At 38.6% G+C, this 23,873-nt stretch overlaps 1 non-coding gene across 1 annotated transcript; it reads left to right on the top strand.

The window, feature by feature from the left end:
- The first annotated feature begins 863 nt into the window (after positions 1–863).
- Positions 864–975, top strand: LOC122220913. The gene has a single exon (XR_006203058.1). It is a non-coding gene; the product is annotated as a U6 spliceosomal RNA (small nuclear RNA).
- The last annotated feature ends 22,898 nt before the right edge of the window (positions 976–23,873 follow it).

Raw genomic sequence — 23,873 nt, 5'->3', positions numbered from 1 at the left:
AACTCTTTCTATAGAAGGATTATACATGCCTGCCCTCGTGAACTCAGGGTCATGTGAGTTGCTTTGGCCAATGAAATGTTAGTAGGAGTGCCATGTGTCACTCCTGAGGAGGAGATTTAAGAACCAGCCTGTGGTTCTCCATGAGTCTCCTTCCTCTGTCATTCTGCTTGATTGGTGAAGTCCTAGACAGAAGGAGTAAAGACGCAGTGGGGCAGAGCTGCATGTACCCATGATCGGCAAGTAAGCTTGAGGAAGAAATGAACTTTTACTATTGTAAGCCACTGAGAGTTTAAAGCAGTTTTCTTTCATAGTTTATCCTGACTGAAATTAATATCTCAGCCTACATCATAAAAATCATACAAACAGCAGGCAGAAATGGGAAAAATACACTCTTATTTGATAATCCCACTGATGTATAGCTGTTAGTGAACACATAGTCCAATTACACCACATTGGAATATCCCAAGGCCTAGTCTTAGGCAAAATGATGAAGCTGGCAAAATGGTTGTTTAGTTCCTATTAGTCCTTCTTCCCCAACCACTGTGTTCCCTTTGTACAGAGACCTCCAGCATTTTAGAGGACACATCCAGACTTCTAGGCCTCTGGATCTCACCTTACCTTGCTTCCAGAATACCATCTCATGTTCATCTCTCTACCTTTACCCTCATATATACTGTCTAAATTCAGCCTCAGATTCAAGATATTATAAGAGTATTAGGGTTCTCCAGAGGCACAGAACCAAAAGGATAGATATAGAAGAAGTTTATTGTAGGAGCTGGCCCATGTGGTTATGGAAGCCTAGAAGTCACAATCTGCCATCTGCAAGCTGGAGAGCTAGGAAAGCCAGTGGTAGAATTCGGTTAGTGCTCACTTTGGCAGCACATATACTAAAATTGGAACGATACAGAGAAGATTAGCATAGCATGGCCCCTGTGCAAGGATGACACGCAAATTCGTGAAGCTTCCACGTTTTTATAAAAACCCTCAAGAAAGTAGGAATAGAAGGAACATACCTTGAGATCATAAAAGCCATATATGAAAGACCCAATGCTAATATCATCCTCAATGCGGAAAAACAGAGCTTTCTCCCTAAGGTCAAGAGCAAGACAGGGATGTCCGCTCTCTCCACTGTTATTCAACATCGTATTGGAAGTCTTGGCCTCTGCAGTCAGACAACACAAAGAAATAAAAGGCATCCAAATTGGCCAGGAGGAGGTCAAACTTTCACTCTTCGCAGATGACATGATACTCTACATGGAAAACCCAAAAGATTCCACCAAAATACTGCTAGAACTGATTCATGAATTCTTCAAAGTTGCAGGATATAAAATAAATGCACTGAAATCGGTTTCGTTCCTATACGCCAACAATGAAGCGACAGAAAGAGAAATCAAGAAATTGATCCCATTTACAGTGGCACCAAAACCCATAAAATACCTAGGTATAAATCTAACCAAAGAAGTGAAAAATCTATACACTGAAAACTATAGAAAGCCTATGAAAGAAATTGAAGAAGACACAAAGAAAAAATGGAAAAATATTCCATGCTTCTGGATAGGAAGAACAAATATTGTTAAAATGTCGATACTACCCAAAGCAATCTACATATTCAGTGCAATTCCTATCAAAATAACACCATCATTCTTCACAGAGCTAGAACAAACAATCCTAAAATTTTTATGGAACCAGAAAAGACCCCGAATAGCCAAAGCAATCTTGGAAAAGAAAACCAAAGCAGGAGGCATCACAATCCCAGACTTCAAGCTATACTACAAAGCTGTAATCATCAAGACATTGTGGTACTGGCACAAGAACAGACACTCAGATCAATGGAACAGAACAGAGAACCCAGAAGTGGACCCACAAATGTATGGCCAACTAATCTTTGACAAAGCAGGAAAGAATATCCAATGGAATGAAGACAGTCTCTTCAGCAAGCGGTGCTGGGAAAACTGGACAGTGACATGCAGAAGAATGAACTTGGACCACTTTCTTACACTATACACAAAAATAAACTCAAAATGGATGAAAGACCTCAATGTAAGACAGGAAGCCATCAAAATCCTTGAGGAGAAAGCAGGCAAAAACCTCTTTGATCCTGTCCGCAGCAACTTCTTACTCAACACGTCTCTGGAGGCAAGGGAAACAAAAGCAAAAATGAACTATTGGGACCTCATCCAAGTAAAAATCTTCTGCACAGTGAAAGAAACAATCATCAAAACTAAAAGTCAATCGACAGAATGGGAGAAGATATTTTCAAACAACATATCACATAAAGGGCTTGTATCCAAAATCTATCAAGAATTTATCAGACTTAACACCCAACAAATAAATAATCCAGTGAAGAAATGGGCAAAAGACATGAATGGACACTTCTCCAAAGAAGACATCCAGATGGCCAACCGACATGTGAAAAAATGCTCAACATCACTCATCATCAGGGAAATATAAATCAAAACCACAATGAGAAACCACCTCACACCAGTGAGAATGGCTAAAATTAACAAGTCAGGCAATGAAAGATGTTGATGAGGATGCAGAGAAAGAGGAAACTTTTTGCACTGCTGGTGGAAACTGGTGCAGCCACCCTGGAAAACAGTATGGAGGTTCCTCAAAAAATTAAAAATAGAACCACCCTATGACTCAGCAATTGCACTACTAGGCATTTATCCACGGGATACAGATGTGCTGTTTTGAAGGGACACATGTACCCCAATGTTTATAGCAGCACTATCAACAATAGCCAAAGTATGGAAAGAGCCCAAATGTCCATCGATGGATGAATGGATAAAGAAGATGTGGTATATGTATACAATGGAGTATTGGTTGGCAATCAAAAAGAATGAAATCTTGCCATTTGCAACTACGTGGATAGAACTGGGAGGGTATTATGCTAAATGCAATTAGTCAGAGAAAGACAAAAATCATATGACTTCACTCATACGAGGATTTTAAGAGACAAAACAGATGAACATAAGAGAAGGGAAACAAAAATAATATAAAAACAGGGAGGGGGACAAAACAGAAGAGACTCATAAATATAGAGAACAAAATGAGGGTTACGGGAGGGGTTGTGGAAGGGCGGATGGGCTAAATGTGTAAGAGGCACTAAGGAATCTCCTCCTTAAATCATAGTTTCACTATATACTAACTAATTTGGATGTACATTTAAAAAATAAAATAAAATAAAAGTGTTTTCTTTAAAAAAAAAAAAACAACTCAGTTCAAGGACAAAGTTCTGAAAGCCAGGGATTCTGATGTCCAAAGGCAGGAAAATATGGATGTCCCAACTCAAGAAGAGAGAGAGAATTCACCCTTCCTTCACCTTTTTTTTCCATTTGGGTCCTCAGTGGATTAGATGATTCCTAAGGTGCAGGTGGATCTAATTTGTTCAGTCTACTGAATCAAATGCAAATCTCCTCCAGAAACACCCTCACACATACACCCAGAAATAATGTTTTACCAGCTATTTTGGTCTCCCTTGGCCGGGTCAAGTTGACACATAAAACTGACCATCACAGTAAAGCAGTAGTTCACTCATATTTCTATTATAGCATTGCCCAATAAAAATATAATGTGTGCCACATTATGTACTTAAGATTTTTATATTTAAAAAAGCACATTAAAAGAGTAAAAAGATACATGTAAAATATACTTTAATAATATATTTTATTAAACCAAGCATATCTAGAATATCATCTGTATGTAATCAATATAAATATCCTTGAGATTTTTTTCACTTTTTCTTTCTTCAAAATCTGGTGTGTTTTTTGCACTTACAGTACATCTTGATTCATATAAGCCACACTTTCAGAACTTAATAGCCTTATGTGCCCAGTGGCTACAGTATTGAACAGCACAGCTCTTTAACATCCAATCTACTCATAGGCAGTTAACAGGATGCTATTCTTCTTACCCTTACAGGTAATATAGGATTATTTTGTAGTAGTCTCCTGGAGGTAATGGATGTTATTCTGTTTTTTAACCAAAAGAAGTGACTACTGGTGAAGAATTTCTGGCAGACAGGATTCCAGAGGGGAAGGATCTCTGCTGTAGCTATGTATCTGTTGAGTACCTGGGCCTGTGGGTTTTAGATCTTCCTGAGGGTGAATCTTGCCTCTACTCTTTTTGATCTAATACTATGACTTAGGCTTCTCTTGGTAAATTAGAAACAGATTGTCAGATTTTCATCTGGTACACAGTATATGGATTTCTAAATTTTGGGTGTTGTTGGGGCTACAATTTTATTAAAACTCCAATCGATTCTTGATCCTGTTCAGCCAGAACCTCGAAGGTAGAATGGTCCAGGCCCTGGAGGGAGGTTGTTTCATAGGGGTGGAAATTTTATAGCGCAAGTTTGCAGGGGAAGTAGATTGGAGAGTTCTATTTCTTCCCACTTCCCTTTCCGTAACTTCCATCTTTTTAGTTTGGCAGGTGTGTTTTGTTGCACTCTAGTGAAGTAAAAAGGGATAGTACAATTAATAGTAATAACCTTGTGAGGGGAGAAAAATCCATTGCAGAAAGTGAGACATTATCATGAAAAACAAAAGAAAACAGTGCTAAAATAATTCTCTAATGGCTTCTCCAAAGCAAATTTAAACCTTTATGCAAAGGAGTAATTTAAGTGATTCATAGTAAAAGTCGAGCAAATTTATCCAATCATCAGTCAGTATGCCAAATGATGGTGTTAGAAGAATTGCACATCAACAGGGAAAATCAAGTTATTTCACATAGCAACTGGGTTGTTATCCAAATCAAATAAGCAAAATGAGAAAAAGCTATGTCCTCCATGGCCATAAATCAACAATAGTGGGCTCTACTGCATTTTTAATTGGCAGCCTCTTTCCCTTCATACATCCAAATATGGATTCAGGAAGTATCTCTTTAGCTGCCTGGGCATTTTTATAATGCTTATCATTATAAAACTGTAGAATCAAGGGAGGTAAAAATGGGACCACAAGAGACAAAAGCTTTTGGGAGGATTGTAAATTATGTGCTTTAACGACATTAAGCCATTAAAAAAATTCAATTTCTGTGTGGTTTAAAAGCCAATTTTTAAAGTCAACTACCTACCAATTAATGCAAAAATAAATGGGGCTGTTATGAGAATCAGTCTTTAGTTTTGAAGAAGGTTTGTTTCAAATGTCAAGGATTTGTCCTAATGAATACTGGAATCAGTGAATGTTTCCCAGCAGAAAAGGAAATTTCTGAATATGAGAAAAATCACATGGTCTTTTTTTTTAAAAGGCAGTTGTAATAAAGAGAGTTAGAATCACTTAATATTTTCAATATTTGCTTTGGAAATTGGATGAAATCTACACCACTGATAAAACAGTCTCTAGAAGCTGATGGGGTAGTTAGTGCCCGGTAGAGACTCAGGTGCTTTCTTAACAGTAGACAACTAAGACCCTGACCGTCCAGAGCATGCATCTGGGTAGGATAGAGTAAGGGTTTACACTGTAGCCTGAGGCTTGGAGCTGTGGCAGTGGTCAGAAGAGGCCTAATATTTGGGGAAAGAGGTAAAAGTGGGAAGTTCCTTTATTCACCTGACTTCTCACCTGAGCTTGCACATACCAACCATCTTAGGATCTGCCTTGGTATAAAGTAAAAAAAGGAGATAATCCTGATTTGAAAATATCTTTTTACCTTCGTGGAAAATGAAATGAGATATTTCCCACAGTGTGCACAAATGCAAACCCTTAGTGGGCCAAGCAGGAGGCTTAAATGAGAGGAGGTGGGTGTATAGAAGTCCCCAGAAGTGATGGGGCTACCCAGAGAGCCTCTACCTAAGGGGCACCCACCACTCAGGTGGAGCTGAGTGTGGTGCTGCAGGAATTGTTTAGAGATACTACGATTCCAGATGTTTATGTGAAATTGCCTGATTTTTTAAGTATTGGCACCAAACTCATATTCAAAAAACTGAACAAAATGAAATAAAAAATCCTTTTGTGTGTCAAACAAAACCAGCCGGTGAGACAGGTGCAACCAGATAGCCTTCAAATTGCCATCTCTGTTTTACTGCTTGGAAAAATCCCTATATTTAAGTAGAAAGAAAAGCCTCATGATCACAATTTTCTTTTTGAAAAGAGTTTATTGTCTTAAAGTAGGCCTTAATTACTCATCTGTTCTTATTTTACACAAGCCCTGTTCTGGGTTCATTTTACTTTGGATTGAGTCTTTTCTGAGCTGCAAAATACTCTTAGCATCCTTAGTCACTTAAGTTCTGCCCTGAATGTAGATTTTATCATAAAGCTATCTTAAATCCCTTTTCCCTTAAGCCATCTCCCACGTAGTTTTTAAAGCTCATCAATATAAATGTTTGTGTCTGTCTTATTTGTTTCTCATGTTTAGAAGGGGAAAAAGGAGATTGATTACAGGGGTCATAAAAGTAATGATGCGTTTAATGAAAGCATGTATTTTATAGATAAAATAAACTTTAAAAAATAACTGGAAGCTGGTATCCAAATTAATGGAATGAAATGACCTTCAGAAAGTAATCTCTTTATACTCAGGTCATTTGAGCCCTTTCCCTGTTTTTATTTATCTTTTTTTTAATTTGATTTTTAAATTTTGGTTTTGATGACTTTATCCTGGTTCTTCTGGATCCTCTATAAAACTTAATTTCTGATGAGCCTTCTAAAATTCTTTTATCATAGTTACAATGTTTTAAACTGTATATAGTCTAAATGGCTTGTGGCTAAGGATAAATGCATCAACACTTCTTTCATTTAAAATGTGCTTATTGAGCACCCAATATAGGCTGGGCAGTGTTCTAGGCACCAAAGTTGCTGCTTTTGTGTAGATTACATTTCAGTGGTGGAAAGCCAACAATAAGTACATAGAATTGGTTTTAGTTGAAATCCAACCTGGAAAATGGAAACAAGTCCAGGACTTTCGAACACGGGGAATTCAACATCAGAGGTTTGTTGCATTGCTGCAGGAGGACCAGAGAAGCCAAACAGGATGTTGAGGAAACCCAAAGATTAGCAACAGCAAGAAGTTCCATCCCCGGGCCTGGAAAGACATGTGAGGACTTGGAGCTTCTGTAGCTGGAAGATCAGGCTTTCTGGCGGGGCTGCCCTCTGGTCTTCTGCCAGTGCTTCCATTGACCAATCCTGCTCTGGAGCCAAAGGATAAGAAAGCCCAAGACATATAGGAGGCTGTTGGAGTATCCAGCTGAGAGGTGGCAGCTTTACTAGAGATGTAGAATGTAGTTTGGGAACAGAATAATCAGGACTTACTAGTTGACTGGATGTGGAGGGCAAGGGAAAGAATAGAGTAAAAGTTGACTCCTAGGTTTGGGGTGGATGGAGTTACCATTCACTGAGATGGTGAAGCCTGGTGGAAGGGGCATGTGTGGGGCAGAAATCAAGAGTTCTGTTTTAGACATGCTAAATTTGAGATCCTCCTTAGACTTTCAAGTGAAGGAATTGAGCAGGTTGAAGACATGAGTTTGGAGCTCATGTGAGAAGTCAGAACCATCAACATATGAGGGCTGTTTATCAGCTGTGGAACTGAGATTGATCACTTGAGGAGGAAGGCCAGAGAAAAGAAGACTGAGAAGCAAACCCCAGAGTGATTCAGCTATTAAAAATCAGAGGCAGACAGGGTCTGGCAAAGGAGATTGAGAAGAGAGGTGGTGAGGTGGGAGGTGAGCATAGGGATAATTTTGTTGCAGAGAGCTAAAGTGTTATAAGCTGGACCATTCACCAATGTCACATGCCACTGAGAGCTCCGTTAAGATGTCAGAGAATTGGTTATTGAAAATGGGCAGGAAAGGGCCTTTCTGATCATTTGAAACCTGATTCAATAGAGTGGTGACAAAGGAAGCTCAAACAAGAGGAGAGAAGGTAGAGAAATAGAAGTAGTGGTTTTGAACATCTGTGGCACGCAATTTTACGGTGAAAAGGAGTGTTCTGGATTAGAGTGGCATTGGCATGTTAACTACTAACTGAAAACCAGAAGGCAGTGGGAGAAAGCTTCCAAAGTTACAAGGAAAAATGATTTCCAACCTTGAATTCCGTGTGGAAGCAAACCATCAATTATGTGTGAAGGTGGAATAAAGATCTCATACATGCCAGCACTACAAAACTGTACCTTCGAGGCACCTGGTCTCAGAGGCTATTAAAGGTTATTCTTCATCAAAATGAGACACTGACCCAAAAAGAACACATGAGATCCAGGAAACAGGGAAAAGAACATAGATATATACAAAAGAACATCCTAGGACAGCTGTAAGCAGTCATTGAGAGTGGCTACAGCACACTGGAACAGAAAGATAGAGGGGTCCAGGAAGCAGAATGACAACATTTGGGTAGGGGAAAGGATAGAAGAATAGAAGGGATATGCAATCCAATATGAAAGTCCAAATGAACTATGCAACAAACCATATGGAAAACAAAGTTAAGAGACATTTTTGCAGAAAAATGGAATATTTGGGAAGGATTAGAGAGAGACACAGTGAAAACTAAGTAAATGAAAAACAAGATAATTTGGGGGTTAAGAAAAAACATAAGAGTTGTAGAGGAAAAGCAATATAAACATGATCCATCTGTCTAATACTGCACAGCAATGAGCACTGATGATCGACTTAAAATGTTATGGAATTATTATGCTGACATAATTTGGAAAGGAAAATGTGGTAGTGGGGCAAAGAGCACAATCCTTATTTACCACAAGGGAATTAATGCATGTTGTTTAAACCAGGGCACAGTTTAACATTATTATTTAGAAGTAGGGAGGTCAGTATTGTAATGTACCCAAGGAATTGAAAGTTGCTACTTGGTGGTGTGAGACACGGAGTGGGGCAGCCAGGGCTGTCTTTTGTTTTAAGCCTTTACCATTTGCATGGATATTTTCTTTCTTTCTTTCTTTCTTTCTTTCTTTCTTTCTTTCTTTCTTTCTTTCTTTCTTTCTTTCCTTCCTTCTCTTTCTTTCTCTTTCTTTCTCTTTCTTTCTATTTATTTTTAAAATTTACCTCCAAGTTAGTTAGCATATAGCGCAATAAGATTTCAGGAGTAGAATCCAGTGATTCATCCCCTACATATAACACCCAGTGCTTGTCTCAACAAGTGTCCTCCCCAGTGCCCCTTGCCCATTTAGCCCATCCCCGCACCCAAAACCCCTCCAGCAACCCTCAGTTTGTTATCTGTATTCAAGAGTCTCTTATGTTTTGTCCCCCTCTCTGTTTTTATATTATTTTTCCTTCTTTTCCCTTATGTTCATCTGTTTTGTATCTGAAATTCTACATGAGTGAAGTCATATGATATTTTTCTTTCTCTGACTGACTTATTTCACTTAGCATAATACATTCTAGTTCCATCCACATTGTTGCAAATGGCAAGACTTCATTCTTTTTGATTGCCAAGTAATATTCCATCGTGTGTGTGTGCACATATATGTGTGTGTATGTACATATATGTACACACACACTACACACACACACACACACACACACACACACACACCCTGTCTTCATTATCCATTCATCAGTTGATGGACATTTGGGCTCTTTCCATATTTTGACTATTGTCAGCTGTTGTTATAGTGGTGCTATAAACATTGGGGTGCATGTGCCCCTTCGAATCAGCCTTTTTGTATCCTTTGGATAAATTCCTAGTAGTACAATTGCTGGGTCATAGGTAGTTCTATTTTTTATTTTTTGAGGAACCTCCATACTGTTTTCCAGAGTGGCTGCACCAGTCTGCATTTCCACCAGCAGTGCAAAAGGGTTCCTCTTTCTCCACATCCTCATTAACCTCTGTTGTTGCCTGAGTTGTTAATTTTACCCTCTCTGACAGGTGTGAGGTGGTATCTCATTGTGGTTTTGATTTGTATTTCCCTGGTGATGAGTGATGTTGAGCATTTTTTCATGTGTCTGTTGGCCATCTGGGTGTCTTCCTTGGAAAAGTGTCTATTCATGTCGTCTGTCCATTTCTTCACTGGGTTATTTGTTTTTTGGGTGTTGAGTTTGATACGTTCTTTATAGATTTTGGATACTAACCCTTTATCTGATAATGTCATTTGCAAATATCTTCTCCCATTCCATCAGTTGCCTTTTAGTTTTACTGATTGTTTCCTTCACTGTACAGAAGATTTTTATCTTGATGATGTCCCAATAGTTCATTTTTGCTTTTGTTTCCCTTGCCTCCAGAGATGTGTTGAGGTAAGAAGTTGCTGCAGCCAAGGTCAAAGAGGTTTTTGACTGCTTTCTCCTCTAGAGTTTTGAAGGCTTCCTGTCTTACGTTTAGGGTTTTCATCCATTTTGAGTTTATTTTTGTGTATAGTGTAAGAAAGTGGTCCAGGTTTATTCTTCTGCATGTCGCTATCCAGTTTCCCCAACACCATTTGCTGAAGAATAGTGTTTTCACTCTTTCTCTCTCTTTCTCTCCAGCTACTTTTGGGGGAGTGTTTTTCCTGCAACTCTCCCAATGCACCACACTCTACCCCTTGCTCTTTCTCTGTCCTCTCTCAACAAAAACAGCTCCCTACCCTCCACGGCTTCTTTCTCCTCCAGTTCACCTCTCCACACTGTATACCTGTCAAGTTCTGTGGCTCAGGTTATGCAGATTGTTGTATTTATCCTCAGATCAATTGCCTAGATGTGTAAAAGGTTTGGTGCTGATCTAGCTGCATTTCAGAGTGGAGAGAAGCTGAGAACTTCCATGCTGCTCCACCATCTTGGCCACATCTTTGTACTTAAAAAAAATAAAATAATAATTCTTACCCCTCTCCTTAAATGTATTTTTATTTGTAATTTTTTTAATGTTTATTTTTGAGAGGGAGAGACAGAGCACAAGTGGGGGAGGGGCAAGGAGAGAGGGAGATACAGAATCCTAAGCAGGCTCCAGGCTCTGAACTGTCAGCACAGAGTCTGATGTGGGGCCTGAACCTACAAACCTCAAGATCACGACCTGAGTCAAAGTCGGACACTTAACCAACTGAGACACCCAGGTATCCCTCTCCTTAAATGTCTTTTGAAGCTGTCAGGAAGTAGCCTAAAGTGATGTAATTGATAACAATATTTGGTTAATAATTCTCTTATGGCAGTTACTATATTTTTACCTCACTTAACTGTTTTTTGTGGATTTGTCTTATTTTCTTTATGAGACCAGGAGTTCTCAAACTTCTCTTTTCTTGAATTGCCACTCACAATAGTGGAAAATAACTCTTTTAATGTCATTTATAATGGAGAGTCTTAGTTTTTTGGTTTTTTTTTGTTTTAATCACTGTGGCATCTGGTAGGCACTCAAATTTTTTGGTTGTTAAATTTAATTCAATAAAAAATTATTTTTAATTGGTTTTAGGATCTAGAGTAAAAAATTTCCTTTAATTAGATTCTGTAATTTTCACTAAAAAGGAAATTGATGATACTTTTTAGACTCTTTAGCCCTTTGCTTCTTTGTCTTGTCTAAGATAAAGGCCATCTGAACACACTATTTCATTTCACAGGTGAATTGATTTAGTGGTCAGGGGTGCATTTGGTAGCTAAATTTCCTGGGGCCCGTGAAAGTCCACAGTGAGTTGTATGATGATTGTTTTATAGTGGAAGTAGATGATTGATAATACCTGCCCTCAACTTCTCTAGGAAAAGGTAATATTTTTCATGCTTTGTATTGTCAGACTCTAGGGCTTTAATGACAAATTTGTGTGAGTGTTCCTTCCTAAAGGCAGTTAGATGCTGCTGGCAGGTACATTCAAAGCTGTTCATTAGGACAAGGATGTGTCAGTCTAAATAGTATTCATATAGTCCAGGCAATCTGTGGGCAGACCCTTGCCATTTGGTAAAGAGTTGGACCCTTGAGAACTGGGTGAGAATTACATATTTATTCATTTACTATGTAAACATGTGAGTGCTTTTTATATGCTTGGTGTTGTGCTAGGTGCTGGGGTGATAGAGTAGGAAGCAAAGTATGCTCATATCAATTAAAGAAAGATAAACTGTTTATGGGAAGCACCATAATAGAAGCATCACGAAGGATGAAGAACATGGTTTCTATCCCTATGCACTGAATCTCTTATCGTAGAACTTGAGGTTTCAGGTGCCTCATAACAAGGTGGGGAAGATGTTTTGGGTAAGGAGGTCTTCAGGTCATACGTCCTCTTTTGTTGTCTGTTATCTAAAGCAAATTGATATTTTAATCAGCAATCCAAAATACCTGAAATTCAGAAAAAGGCCATGGATATCAATCTTGAGAACTGTCTTCAGTGATTTCATGCTAAACTTCCATTCTTCCAGAATAGACTGTCTCAGCTCTAGTACTGGGTGAGCTTCAAACCCTGGTAATCTCTCCATGTCTGTGTTGTAATACTTTAGCTCTACGTAGAAATGCTTTCACAGAATCAAGAGGTAACATTAGGTCTTTGACTCTCGTCAAAGACAGGCAAGAAAAACATACATAAGCCTCTGGATCTTTCATAAATTTATATTTGAGGTCTATCCATTAACATTTTCTTTTATTTTTCCCTAAAAATTCCTGTGACAAATTTACTCAGATTTCAGATTCCTATTTAACAGGATAGTATCAGGTGTCTGTATCTGATCTGTACCTGATCTTGATCTGTATCAGGTGTCAAATAAGTTTTTGTTGAAAGAGTGAATGAAAGAACCAATTAATATTGAGTATACTATGTGCCAGAGTCTCTGCTAGGTACTTAACACGTTCTCTTATCGATTCCTTTGATAACAAAGTTAGATGTTGTAAAGCTGTTAATAAAATAAAGCTCTGAAAATCATTATGCTTCTTTTACCTTTCTGCAAAAAATATAATCGTTTCCTTCTGGTTAGTTCACAGGCACAACTACATACCCTCTTTCAACATTTCCCTTCTTTTCTCCCCTACCACATATTTGCACTTGTATGTGCACCTTTATGTGCACATGTGCATGCACATGCACACACACACACACACACACACACACACACACACACACAGAGCTTTTCTACCTTAGCATTATTTCCTTTTTGGAAATACATGGAGTATAATTAATAAAGGACCAGAGAGATCCAGGTTGTACATTGCTGCCGTGCACCTTTCATTCTGCTCTGTTTATTATGTATGATAAGGGATTGGTTTAGGAAAAACTTTTCGGTCTTTCAAAGCACATATCTTCAATAAGTATCATTGAAACACATAAATAGCTCTGAAACCAATACCAATTTGCTCTTTTTTTAATATGAAAGAAATGCTGTTATTGGCCATGAGTATTGCTATTATTGCTCTTATTTCAACAATAAAAATGGCATCATACATGCCATTAGATTGTATTTCTCAACCAATACTTAATTATTTTACCCTGCCTATCTCATAAATAGAAACAGTTAGGGTGACCATGAAATATGTAGATTGATTAAGTATAACAATATCCGATAGTGTTCCAAATTAAACATAAGCAATTCAATCTTTTTTTCCCTTCATATTCAAGTCTGCTGAGCATAGAAGCTGGGCTTTTATGTGTGTAGAAGCTTTATAGTGTTCTTCTTCCTTCCTGTCTGAACTTCTCTCTCCTGAACATAGTTTTCTTCCACTTTTGTTTATCCAAATTTAGTTGCCTCAATTCTGGAATATTCTCCAAAAGCCTTAAGTTGAGCAGATGGCTTCCTAAATACAAGACTAGTAAATTTCACTGTACCTGCAAAACAATAAATCTGCCGTAAGTCAGGCATGGTGGCACATTTGAGATTGGAAACATTTTGGATCCTGAGGTGCTTTTCTGAAACAACATGGTTTTCGCACTAGGCAGACACTTTCGTCTTTTGAAAGTACATGACGGTCCTAGCATACCTTAATAAACCTCCAGGGAATTCACAGTGGATGTTTTACAATGCAAAGCTGAAAAATAAAAACACGAAAGATCTTAAAGCATCTTTCTTCACAATCTGTAAGACAGATAGTTTTAGAGAACCACAAATATATATTAGCAATTTTTTCAGAATTTTAAGATTTGGGATTTGGAGGCAGCCTCAAACATTTGGTCTTTATCATCGATTGCATTATGTGACAAGTTTAAAAATGCAAGCAATATTATTTGTTTTGAAAAATACTGCCCTATATATTGGGAGTGCAGAAAGGTAGGAGGAGATTTCAGACAAAGGAGTAACCCTTTGCTGCTGGAGGTTGATTTTGAAATTTCAAGTTCACAAATGAAGACTTGTGCCACAAAAGCTACTTCTGGTTTCAAAATATTAACAATTTTCAGAGTTAAAGAAGCCAATAAGGAAGACCTTCAAGAAAATTTATCTTTGTCCAATCTATCCCCCAGGAAAATCAAGATAACTGCTTTTCCTTTACTTTATTGGGTTCAAGCAACCATGTGAAAAGCTATATAATCACTAAGTAAATATTGACCATGTAATTATAGAGTAAATATTATTTTGTGACACAATAAGTAGCAGATAGTTATTTCTGCCTCCTGAACTACTGTCTTCTGGTCATGTCCGAACATTGAAAATTAAATGATGATTATGTTTCTAATGTCTTTCAGTACTCTTTCTGAATATCCTACCTGTTAGTGGAGTTATAAAGATGGTAATGTTTTCTAAATTACTGTTATTTTATATGTCAACCTAATGTGGTTCTCTATGCAATTTTTTTCCAAAATATCCAAAATAATACTCATTATAATGTTTTATAATTTTGAAAGGACTTTCACACATACCTCCTGTATGTAGGAATAAACAGATTATTCTTCCAGCCTAAAAACCCCTAAAGTCCAGAAATGTTACCAGAGTTGTTTAAGTTCATGAATTGGAGCTGCTGGCTGGGGGCTGATGCATTTTTCTGATTCTTGGGCCAGTGCTATTTCTGCTTATTTATGTTCCTTCTGCAACAAACATTAACTACTGTGTGTCCTAGGCTGCGGATCTGCTACAACTACAAATACAGTGTAGTTTATGGGGCCGAAGGAGAGGGCAGGGGAATTGGTAGGTTAGTGCCACGCCTGTTGCAGAGATTCAGAGTCCAGGGCAAAGTACATGGAATAGAATGGAATATGGTACGTGAGGGGTAGTTCATAGGCTGGTTTATGTACATTTGTCATTCTTATTGGCCCTATGTCAGTAGAATTATCAGCCATAAAAGAGCAACCTCAGCCAATAGGGGCTTACTTACCTCATGTAGTAGGAAGCCTGGAAGTCTAGAGTACCAGGCAGTATAGTACTTTAACAATGCAGTCAAGGGAGCAAGGTCTTTCTCACTTCCAGTTACATCATCTTTTGTAATGCTTGAGAAAGCTTCAGCGCCACAGATTTTGCTCTAAGACCCACCCCTTCCAGCCATTGCTTATAATAATTACAGTTCAGGGTGTGGAAGATTTGGTTTTTTTCAAACATGTAGGACTTGGCATTGTGGGACTCTCAGTGGAGCTGGATTGCAGGCTTCAGGCAGAAAGCCCCTCCTTTAGCAAAGTGGTACTTCCTTCCATTTCTGTTTCCACACTGGTTGCCCTACTCTAGTTCATCCTTTCTTTTAGGACCTGGCTTAAAATAGCAAGGAGTCAGCAGATGCCAACTTGATGGAGAACTTCCTCCATCGCTTCTAACACGGTTTGGGTGCTGCCTGTTCTGCATTCTGCATCCAGCAGGTGACTAGTGTGACCAAATGTCTCACCAGCACGTTTTAAAGGCCAGCACCTTCCCAGTTCTCAGTCAGCCAATTTCATAATTCTCACTTTCAGTTACCAGATTCTGTGTTATTCAAAATTGAGATGCCTGTGAGTGACACACACGTGACCAAGACTCTACAAGGAAGTGGCCTCATATGCAGGTAAAAAGGACAATAAAGCAGAAGAGACAGGACTGCTTCCATTTTATCAGTCAGAATTGAAAAGGGTTTCTAAGAAAGTGAGGTTTAGAAGATGAAAGGGGGGGCGCCTGGGTGGCGCAGTCGGTTAAGCGTCCGACTTCAGCCAGGTCACGATCTCGCGGTCCGTGAGTTCGAGCCCCGCGTCAGGCTCTGGGCTGATGGCTCGGAGCCTGGAGCCTGTTTCCGATTCTGTGTCTCCCTCTCTCTCTGCCCCTCCGCCATTCATGCTCTGTCTCTCTCTGTCCCAAAAATAAAATAAAAAACGTTGAAAAAAAAATTAAAAAAAAAAAAAAAAGAAGATGAAAGGGGATTAGAATGGGTGCTGAATACGTAGTGTCTGCCTCACACATCCAGCATCTGAACCTCTTTCTTGTATTTCCAATGTTCCTTGTGGCTCAGACATGGGACCTGAGCTCCACCAATCAGATCCACGCACATAAGACATTAAGCTGAATATTAGTGGTATGAAGAGATTAAGATGGTGTGGAATCCATTCTGGGAAAGGTGATGGTGACAGGAGTGGAAGTCATAGAATGATTTGTACCCATTTCCCAGACACATCGGACAGAAGCAATAGTTCTTACAAGCAGGATCCAGGCCCAGCATTCTTGGCATCTGTGATGTGAGCTGTTGTGACTTGCCTGGAGATGGTGGCAGTTATATCCTGCTAGGATAGGTGCTGCGACATAGTTTAGGGCGTTGTTCCTGGTTCTCTGGTCTCATTCCCTGGCCTTCTGTGCAGTCCGTGGGTTACCTAACATCACTGAATGTACTTGGATCCTGCTTAAATGAATCCAAGTTGATTCAGCTGTTTGCAATTTAGCATTCTGGGAAAAAGATTAGTATAGCTTGGTGGCTTCTAGAATTTCAGGGCACCAAGGATAAGGAGGCGTAAAACATGACTCTTGTTCTAAGAAAAGATAACTAGAAAAATAATCATGTGATTAAATTAAATTCTAGTAGTGACTAACATGGGGCAGAAGTTGTTAAGCTGACATGTTATGGGATATCCCCAGTGGAAAAAATCTAGCAGATTGATGGTGATAAGTGTAAAGAGCTTGTGAGAGAAGACAGAGCTAGGTATATAAGAGATTGGGCTAGACCAGCTCCTAAAAGTTTGGGCTGGATTAGAAGGTTGGTGAGAGTGACTGGACTTAGGTTTTAATGACCTCCATTTTGAGTTTTTATTGAAATAGCAAGTAAACAAAGGCTATACATATATACATATATGTATGTGTGTATATATATATGCATATATATGTATATATGTGTATATATATGTATATGTAAAATACATGTGTGTGTGTGTGTGTGTGTGTGTATATATATATATATATATAGAGAGAGAGAGAGAGAGAGAGAGGTAAATGAGTGGACTCAAGTCAGTTGCCTCCTTATTTCCTTTTGGGGGTGAGCCCGTCATTCAGTGGTCAATGGAGAGTTTGTGGAAAGAGATGTCTTCCAGGTCAAAGAAGGCCATGCCAGTATACTTAGTTTTTATGCTGTTCAGGTGGTGGAAGTCTCATGCCAGTTTGCGAGGGTCTACCCCCCACCAAACAAAACAATCCTGACCATGCCAGTTATATACTTTCATATCCTATTTCTTAACTGCATCTCTGGGCCTATGGCAGGGCTGGCCCTGGTCCATCAGAGCAGTCTCAGCATTTTGTTCAGCTGAAGTAAACAGATATCCTGACACTAGGAGATAAGGCTGTGGTAATCAGCTTAGGACCTTGTTGAGGCATTAAACATCGATTAATTATGAAGAGCACAAGAGCCAGAGCAAGGAGCATCTCTATTAAGCTGGCAGAGTCTGGAAATCTTGGACAGCAAAAAAGAGATAGTTGCAGTGACCTTAGGGCTTAATTGTTGAGGATCATAGTTTTTCACTTTGATTCACTAGTGACCTATCTAAACAGCATTGATAGAATTTGCTAAGAGATAAATTCTGCATCTAAATATAATGCCAGGTGTAAAATATGAAAGAGGGCTGCTAAGAGCACATTCTGATTTGTCCAACTGGGAGATGGGGTTAGCATACACATGGCAACATTTTTGGGTAAAATGTCTAGAGTCAGTAGCATAAAGCCTCTTGCCTGCATATTCTAATATTTGTATGCTTTCCAGAGATGTTTCTTGATTTAAATCCTAAAAAATTGCTTACATGTTTCAGATCAGAAGAGTGAGTTTAATGAATTAGGTTTTACATTTTGAGGTGGGTATGCAAGAGCTTGACTAATTACCTAAAGTCTAGGTTCAGAGCCAGACTATATTTTCCAGACCCCCTTGCAGTGAGTGTGGCCATGTATACAAGTATGTGGGCCATTTCCAGGCCTGACCCACCTCTCATGCATGTACCTCTGTACTGCTCCTTGGAGGGAGACTTGTCCCTACGTCACTATAGGAAGGAATGCTGTTCGCTGACCAAGAACATCTTATTGGGCAGTGGGTAGAAATAAATGCTTGTGTTGAGCTGTGGAGATGTTTGGGTTTGTGTGTTACCCTAACCAGACTGTTAGAAAAATATGAACAATTTCAGGATTTGTGTTTACCTTGACTATTTGAAGTTCAATCCATGTTTAGGAAATCACAGAGTTCTAGTGACACATCTAATTAATCATCTCAAGTTCTTCTTGTCACAACTGTTTACATTCTTCTCTGACTGTTGGACTCCATTTCTCCACAAAGTCTTTTATTCTACATCTTCAGGTACTACATTAGTTACTTGGGTTTAATTCTGGAGTAGAAGAGAAAAATATGGACTAGACCTTTATTGGGAAAATTAACCACCTATGTAAGGCTTTTTAACTACAAGTTTGTTCAGGGCATATACACAGAGCAAAGGGATAAATACCCAGTGGCTGGGCTGAGGCAGAGGTTATCAGCAATACATCAAATCATATAGATCTGCCCTAAAATATACCTGGCAGTATATGTGTTTTGCAAATATTTCTTGAAAATATGACATTGAACTCCAGGCTTCCCAAACTCAGTTTTAGAGAACTGATAGCAGTTCTCTAAATGATAGCAGTCCATATCTACTAGACCAAGGACTGGCAAACTTTTTCTGTAAACAGCCAGATAGTAAATATTTTAGGGCCAGTCTCTGTTGCAACTACCCAACTCTGCTCAACTCTTGAAAACAGCCACAGACAATATGTAAACAAATGGACGTGGCTCTGCGGTAGGAATTCTTCTTTCTGAAAATGGGTGGTGGGCCTTCATTTGTGAGCACCTGTACTAGATGTCCAAATTTTATATCTGGATTAAGCCAAACCATTAAGGGGTTTGTACCAAAGGGCATTTCTTTGAAATTGGGTTTACTGAATTTTGCTTTGATATTATATACTCAGCTTGCCCTGAGGGACATTGTAAGAAGCAATTGTCTGGCTGGATATCATGTTCCTTGTTCTTGATTATAGGGAGTCTACCATAGGATGCAGTGCCTCCTTTAGGGTGCTCTGCAGGAGAAAAGCAGTGACTCCCCTGAGACCCTGGAAGTTCCTACCTCTGGGCAAGGTAAATCTTAGTCAAACATGATTCTCTTTCTGCTTTGGCAGCAAAGAAGTTCAAGGAGGTGCAGTCTTCCATCAATCACATGTGCCATCTGTGTACTGATGCCACCCTTACCTTTGTCTTGAGTATCCACTGTGTACAATGAGATAGGACAGTGAAGGACTAAGTAGCTATGGCCTCTACCCTCATAGATCACATGTTCTTTCTAACTTTATTTTCCATTCTCTCTAATTTAAATAACATTTATTTTTAAATTTTTTTAATGTTTTTACTTATTTTTGAGACAGAGAGAGACAGAGCATGAGCAGGGGAGGGGCAGAGACAGGGGGAGACACAGAATCCAAAGCAGGCTCCAGGCTCTGAGCTGTCAGCACAGAGCCTGACACGGGGCTTGAACTCATGGAGTGTGAGATCATGACCTGAGCGAAAGTCGGACGCCCAACCGACTGAGCCACCCAAGTGCCCCTAAATAACATTTATTTTTAAAAATCATATTGGATTCTATATGTTTTTATGAGATGCCTGTCATCCTTATTTGGAGTGAGGTCAGGTATATAAAGACAAACAGGTGTCATTGAATGGGATTTGCAGAGGTTGGTTGCCTAGTTCCCTAGTGTTATAGACCTATATCTCTGTGCTGGCCCTTCTGTAAGCTGTGGGTCTGAGCCTTAAAACTTTATAATCTACATAAGGGATAGTTAGTTTACAACACAACTCTTTTATCATTCAGGAGTTAACTGTTGCATTTGTTCTGAAGAAACTATTAAAAATCACATAAGGTCTTTACAGCACTTGCTCAATAGGCCCAGTCTTTGGTTCTGAGCTCAGTAATTATATGTGTGTTGAATTCTTGCTATGAGAGCCAGGATTTTAATGCTTATGTGGAATGTTTATCACAATAAATAAACAGAGGAGGCGATTGACAAGGCAGTCCCAGACTTTGTCAATTTGGATTAAGGGTTCTGAATTGGGAACCCCTAAAACTCTAAAGGGGTTAAAAATGGGCTTGGAAATATCCATGGTTCATATATATTATATGCATAATTTTATACTGTAATGTATATGGAAATTATTTTCTGGAGAGGGAGTCCTTTGTTTCAGTTGGTATTCTCAAGGACGTCCAGTTAAGATGGCCTAAATGGTTTACATCAGTTACATCTACTTGTAACCTAAGTATATCACCATTAAAAATGATAAAAATAAATGACTAGAAAAACTAAATGCTCAATGCTACAACAATGTCACAGTGCTGTATGTTTCTAAATGCCTACTCTCAGTTTCTGTAACTGGCGGTTAATCGGATATATAAATTGAAGGAGGAGGGAGTCAAGGAATACTCTGAGAGTTCAAACTTTGGCAGCTGGATAGATGGTGATGAGAAGATGTGGTATGCAAAAGAAGCAAGTTTGGGTAGCAGAATAATGAATTTAGTTGGGATATACTATGTTCAAAGTATCTGCATGACACTCATGTGGCTATTACCACAGTTCTAGTAATCTTTGCATATGTGCTAGAAACTCAGGCTGTAGATGGAGATACTGACCTATAAGTCATCAGTACTGATCGAAGCTGTGGAAGCAGATGATATTACATTAGGAAATGATGTAAGGTGAGGATAAAAGAAGATTAAGGGTAGTACCCATGGGATATCAGTATTTAAGGAATTGGCAGAGAAAGAATCACCTGGAAATGAAATGGAGAAGTTCAGAGAAGTAGGAAGACACATTTGGAATATTGCAGAAATTAAAGAATAGAGTTTCCAAAGAAGAAATATAAGATTCTATGTAAAGGTCTGGTAATATATCCAACAAGAGGCCAGGATTTAGATATCGATACATTGATAGCAGTTTTTGAGAAGTGTTAGGGGCAAGGAAGAAACCAAATATAGGAATTTGAGGAGTAAGTAGGAGGTGAGCAAATGGGATTGGGGTAAAAAAAACCCAGACCCTTTTCCAGAAAGTTGAGTGCTTTTGTACAATGTAGGTAGAAAAAGGAAGAAATAAAATATAATGATTTTCTTGAGGAAAGGCAAAGTTATGCAAAGAAGAAGCAAAAGTATAGAGGAAAAAAAAGAGAGCAAGGGCATTTGACACCTCATGTGGTGAACAGTGGAGGAGAGGGCGAGAATCACAAGTACCTAGGTCAGCCTTGTAAAGTAAATGGTGGTACTGGACCTCCAAGTTGGTTTATAGATGGCCACATTTTCACCTGTTGAATTATTGGCTATTACCGATATGAGTGTTAACTGATTAGCTTGTGTCATATCATCTTCATATTTTCACTGAAAGCCAAAACTGAGATGTAGTACGTGAAGGCATTGTGGAAAGAGGCACCTGATTGGGCATTTGAGTTTTCATGACACGAATTTTTAACTCATTATGAGCCACTTAGGAAAAATGGTTATTTTCAAAACTAAATTGATTCACCACTGTCATAGTTTAGATGAAAAGCACGTATGGTTTGTTATGGTGAGATTTGGCAAGTTAATCTTTGTGATAATACATACTCTTTTAGTTTCAGAAAATACTGTGTAATTATTTTGTACATGACCAATTTTCTGGGCACTTTTTATTTTTGATAACTTATTTTCATCCTCTAGAATTCCAGTAGAAATAATTCTTCCTATTTAAGATACCCTAACAGCAACTGGTAGACAGTTCAGTCTAATGTATCCTCTATAAGACATTAAAAATAATCAATGTGAGTACTAGGTAGAGACTAATAAACGAAGGATAGAGTAGCTCACTGTTTCAAACCATTTGCATCATTTTTGGCATGTCTATTGACAGCAGTCACAGATGAGGCCAAAGATGGAATGGCTTGGAGCCTACGCTGCTTTTAGGCTCTGGCTACAGCACAGTCTTTAAATCATGCTCCAAAGTACAATTACCAACAGTGAATTTATACATTAGAAAGATGGGGGAGAACAGAAAATGGCTTTCAAAAGACAGCTCCAACATTAGAGACCTAGCCTGTGCTACCCCAGGAAGTCCTAATTAGTATCATCCTGAGAAAGCTCTCTGCTATAGGGAGCTGCCACCCTTGATTTCACCTCACTGCCTCCAGTTTCAACTTAGCTCAAGTAAACACATCTCCTTTTACTGTGACTGTTCCTCAGAGAGCCAAAATACTGCTTTATTTATTTATTTTTTGTTGGGGCGGTGTACAGGGGTTTGGTGTAGACCTAATAAGTCTATTCTCCAAAGACCATTTCTCTGTACTTCTGGTTTCTGTGTACTTCTAAACTCTGTATTCTAAACCACAGAGGAAAAGACGGTGATCCACTGTGTTGGCACTGAAGAGAAACATTGACCAGACAGAAAATTTTACCCACAGTCAAACTGAGCTATAATGATCGTGCTTTTTCTTTCTCCCAGGAAAGAGTAATATAATTGGTCCCTGTAATACAGTAACCAGTTTGTTCATTCTTCGTTCAGTAGATGTTTATTTGGGAGATATGTCTCACAGAATAAACTGGCTTTGGGATAAAGTCTGAGAATAGATTAATTTCTAAATCTTGATAAATGCATCGATAAAAGAAACACAGGAGGAATAAACCATATGATTAGGAGTACCTTAAATAAGTACATTTGTATATGATAATTTACAAATAATAATTATGTTGGAACATGTCCTGGGTTGATTTTCTCAAGGGCATCTGTGTGAAAAATGAACATTTCTGAATTAGAATTTCTGTCATGGAGTAGAAATAAGAGTAAGAACATGTTTTCGAATATGCAGTAAAAAGATCACCCGCTCCTCTAAAGACCTGACACTGACATTCATCTTAGTACATAAAAGAGAAAATACGCTGAGGATGGGAAATGCGGGAGCTATAACAACAGCTGGAGAGGTGACTGATTCTAACGGATTGCTCGTATGTGACATCAGTGCTCCAGTGAATTTGGCGGGAAAGTAATTCACAGAATTAAGACAGCTGCATTAGTGTTGTGTTCTCTTATTAAAAAATGTCAACAGCTCATTGAATACAGGAAAATTTCCGGGATTTTATTTTGTAGCAAGCCAGCATAGTATCTGCAAAAGTAATATCATGAAAATGATATGCATTAGGGAATACGAGCAGCACAGGTTGGTACATTAGTTTGAGTTATTCAGCCAGTCCTTAAAAGGGTAATATCCCATTTGAATGGCAAGCAAAGGAATTCAAAAGGATAACAGTCATTGTTTTTGTTGTTATTGTCGTAGTTGCTTCTTTGTCATTTTTTTTTATTAGCTGTATTAATCTAAGGCAGTTTTTTAAAACTTATTTTGAATATCATTTTATACAATTGCAAATCTAGATCCTCTTATTCATTCATGGATTTTAAATGATGTATTCTGTATGTCAGACAACCTGTGCAAAGAGGGAAAAAGAAGTAACCTGTACTTTAACTGGTAAGCCTGTTGTAAGGCATCCTTACACGTTAAGATGGAACAATACATAAACAGCAGTTGATAAAATTGCAAGAACTTGTATTTAAATTTAATTTTTTCTGCAAGTGTAGTTAGTATTATTTTTTCCCCCCAGTGGTCTCTGATATACTGTTTTTGAGG

The sequence above is a fragment of the Panthera leo genome, chromosome B2 (assembly GCF_018350215.1).
Source record: "Panthera leo isolate Ple1 chromosome B2, P.leo_Ple1_pat1.1, whole genome shotgun sequence".
NCBI classification, from domain to species: Eukaryota; Metazoa; Chordata; class Mammalia; order Carnivora; family Felidae; genus Panthera; species Panthera leo.
The sequence above is the reverse complement of the archived record's forward strand: the minus strand, read 5'-3'. Positions and strand labels throughout refer to the sequence as shown.